Source organism: Lactuca virosa, chromosome 9, assembly GCF_052849685.1.
Source record: "Lactuca virosa cultivar CGN04683 chromosome 9, Lactuca_virosa_CGN04683_v6, whole genome shotgun sequence".
NCBI classification, from domain to species: domain Eukaryota; kingdom Viridiplantae; phylum Streptophyta; class Magnoliopsida; order Asterales; family Asteraceae; genus Lactuca; species Lactuca virosa.
The window spans coordinates 152,598,380-152,602,273 of record NC_136434.1 but is presented as its reverse complement, the minus strand read 5'-3'; the positions used below and the strand labels follow the sequence as shown (position 1 = coordinate 152,602,273).

Sequence of the window (3,894 nt, the reverse complement as noted above, 5' to 3'; positions counted from 1 at the left end):
CATGTGGGTGCACCCGCTACAAGTCAAAATTGTACATGATAACAAAGTCAAAATTTTGCAGATTTTAGTATAAATCAAGGGGAAAATGCAAAATAGGAAAGTTAAAGAAAACATAGCAACTTACCATATACGGATGATACGTCCACAACTTTATTTTTTGGTATGAGCTGCCACATTACGTACACCATTTCGACTTTAACGTATGACATTGTCTCCTTTTGCTTCGATTAGGTTCTTTGGATAACGAACAATGTTTTTTTGCAGGTTTAATGGAACAGAAGGAAGAAGGAGGGAGGTGGGGAGTTGACGGGTGTTTGGGAATGTAAATGAGGGATAAAAGGTAAACGGAAGCGTTGGCATTCTTATGCAAAAATGGTCCCTAGAAGTAAAAATATGGAAATACTCTCACGTGGAAGGCACATGAGAGGGTTAATAGATTCTTTTTAACGGGAGTTAACTACAGGGACCATTTTCACAAACAAACCTGTCCAAAAGGGTCACGGAGCCAAAAAAATCATGGTTTGGACCAAAACCCCAAAAAAATGCATATCATAGGGACCATTAATCTAGGCTTGTTTAAGTGGTTGAGATGTAAGGAGAATAACACATGTATTCTGTCCAAAAAAACGTGTGGAATATGTCTGAGAAAAATAATTAACGTGTGGAATAAGGAAACATGAGATTTCACATGATTTACATTAATGCATTTTTTCGTACTCTAATTAAAGGCTCTATATATATCTCTTCATAAAAAATTATGCGTGTGACCAAGTTGCTGAATAAAACACATAATAATGTGAAAATACGATGAAAAAGGTAAGGCTGTTATCATGAGTAAGACAAGATGACTGAATGGAACCTTGGTATCAGTTTTGATACGCCAGTTGACTCAAAGCTTCGTAAAGCCTACCACAATGGTGTCCACATACAGATGATAAGAATCAATTTTCTTGTTGGATGGATGAGTTGAGGTGGGTTCCTCCCTTATATATTGATGCTAATTGTGAAGAACAACCACTAACCTATCATAAATTTTTAGCAAGTTTCTATAGTCATGTCCATCTTAACATGCTTCCTTGTTGTCTTAATCCTCCCACATACAGTGTCACTTAATTTCAGTTTTCCAAACATTAATACATATTCCAAGGAGATAGTAACAGAAGGTGGTGGAGCATATCTCTCTGATGTGGGAATCCAGGTGACCCCTGAAGACGACCGTATGCTAGAGAACAAGAGACAAGGCAGGGCAACATACTTCAGACCGCTTCACCTTTGGGACAAGACCTCCACAGAGCTAGCCAGCTTCTCCACCAATTTCTCATTTGTCATTGACTCAAAATCAAAAAAAACTTATGCTGATGGCCTCACATTCTTCCTTGCTAAGAATAATTCTTTTATAAATAGTGGTGGAGCCATGGGGCTTCCAATCGATTCTCAAAACAATGTCATGATACATCCATTCGTTGCGGTAGAGTTTGATACTTTTTTTAACTCCGGTTGGGATCGAACCAACTCTGATCATGTAGGCATCAACATCAACTCTCTTACGTCTGCTAGGTTTGTGGTATGGTGGAGCAACATAACATCTGGGAGAGAGTGTTATGCTCAGATTGACTATGATTCGGCTTCTAAGTTTTTGAAGGTTTCTTTCACCGGTTTTCGAAATAATACGCTTGTATGGCAAGGTGGACTTAATTACACTATTGATCTAAGGGATGTGTTGCCAGAATGGGTTATTTTTGGGTTTTCAGCAGCAACTGGGAACTTGTTTGAGAAAAACAATGTAAAATCTTGGACTTTTAAAAGTTCTGTTTTACGCGTTGATGAAAGCGTGAAGGGGAAGAAGGGGACAGCAGGATATTTGGTGGGATTGATAGTTGGAGCATGTGTTGTTGTGGCTTTGTTGGCTATGATTGCAATTATATGTTGGAGGAAGAGCAAAAACAAGGAAGATGAAGTGGTGGAAGTTGGATCTGGTGTGGAGATGAACAATGAATTGGAAATAGGCACCACTGGGCCTAGAAGTTTCTCTTACCACGAATTATCTCGGTCGACTGGTGGCTTTGCAGGGAATGAGAAGCTAGGAGAGGGAGGCTTCGGAGAGGTTTATAAAGGTTTTCTGGAAGATTCAAGCACGTATATTGCAGTCAAAAGGGTGTCAAAGAGTTCCAAACAGGGGATCAAGGAGTTTGCATCAGAAGTAAACATCATTAGCCGACTGAGGCACAGAAATCTGGTGAAACTCATTGGTTGGTGCCATGACAATGGAGAACTCATGCTTGTTTATGAGTTTATGCAAAAGGGAAGCTTAGATTTACATCTCTTCAAGGGAAAGAGCTTGTTATCATGGGGCACAAGGTACAAAATTGCCCGTGGCCTGGCTTCTGCTTTGCTTTATCTACATGAAGAATGGGAGCAATGTGTTTTGCATAGAGATATCAAATCAAGCAACGTGATGTTGGACGCAAATTTCAATGCAAAACTTGGTGATTTTGGGTTAGCCAAATTGGTTGACCACGAGAAAGGTTCGCAGACGACAATGTTGGCTGGAACTTTGGGTTACATGGCTCCTGAATGTGCAACAACCGGCAAGGCAAGCAGAGAATCGGATGTGTTTAGCTTTGGAATCGTTGCATTGGAAATAGCCTGTGGGAGAAAACCCATTGAAGAAAGGCAAGGAAAATTAGTAGAATGGGTGTGGGAGCTGTATGGGACTGGGTCTGGAACTCTATTACAAGCAGTGGATCCACGGCTAGGCTTAGATTACGAGGAAGAAGATATAAAGCGTTTGATGATCGTTGGGCTATGGTGTGTGCACCCTGACCCACACCTTCGCCCATCGATGAGACAAGCTATTCATGTACTGAAATACGAAGCTTCCCTGCCTCTTCTCCCATCAAAGATGCCGATGGTCTCTTATGTTTTATCTCCTACATCTTCCTCTTATGGTGTCGCCTCCATCATCCATACCCAATCATCAAGCAGGGCATCTAACATCGGTCTTAAAGTCAGAAACAACATGGTAGACAGTCTCCTCTGATTCTCCAAAACCCATCGTCAAGTGCTGTTACCATCATTACAACTATTATTATACTTATGTGTGTTTATATACATCTATGTATGTATGTATGTATGCATGTGTGTATGTGTGTATGTATTTATCTATAGTCTAGTGAATAACATTGTTGCTTTATATAAATGTAAGTGCGCCATTCATCATATGTATCAAATTGGCTCTCTTAAGTTTTATTTCTATTAACCAATTCTGTGATAACAATCTCTCCTATTCTTGTTTATATTCACCGATTGTGTGATGCATGTCTTACTGTTAAAATTTTCCTAGTTATGTTGTAGTGTGTCAGATGCAAAGAACAATTAAAAAAATTGTTAGGATACAAAGAAAATCTGATCGGATGTTTGAGCTATGGTCTACACCAACATACCAATGTCTCCTCTCTTCTAGTTTTAGTACTCATGTGTCCGGTTGTTCCTCTATAGACAGGGACGGTTCCACTATGGTGCCCATAGTGGCACCGGCAACCCCTTAATTTTTCGGATACGGTGTAAAAAATTTCGAAATTTTCGTTTTTTCTACATTTGTGCCACTACGTAAAAGGAAAAATGTGCCACTGGCAACCCCTACTACGAAATTCTGGGTCTGTCCCTGTCTATAGATGGTTGAGGTGATATGTTAGTTGAGAGACCTAAGGTTCTTATGGCTTCCTGCCAATTAAGCTTTGTAAAACGTCAAGTTGTTTTCTTGTATGTTTTGTCAACTTGGAATCCACAAGTACTACTTTTCCAACTAAAGGATTGTCATTCTGCCCTAGTGGCACAATCATCCTAAATTAACACCCAACCTGCTCAAAGGTGAAGGCCTAGAATGATTCAGAA

The 3,894-nt window shown here is 39.9% G+C and overlaps 1 pseudogene; it reads left to right on the top strand.

Annotated features, from left to right (window-relative positions):
* The first annotated feature begins 955 nt into the window (after window positions 1-955).
* On the top strand, window positions 956-3,228 carry LOC145135501 (L-type lectin-domain containing receptor kinase IX.1 pseudogene; annotated as a pseudogene).
* Window positions 3,229-3,894: the final 666 nt, after the last annotated feature.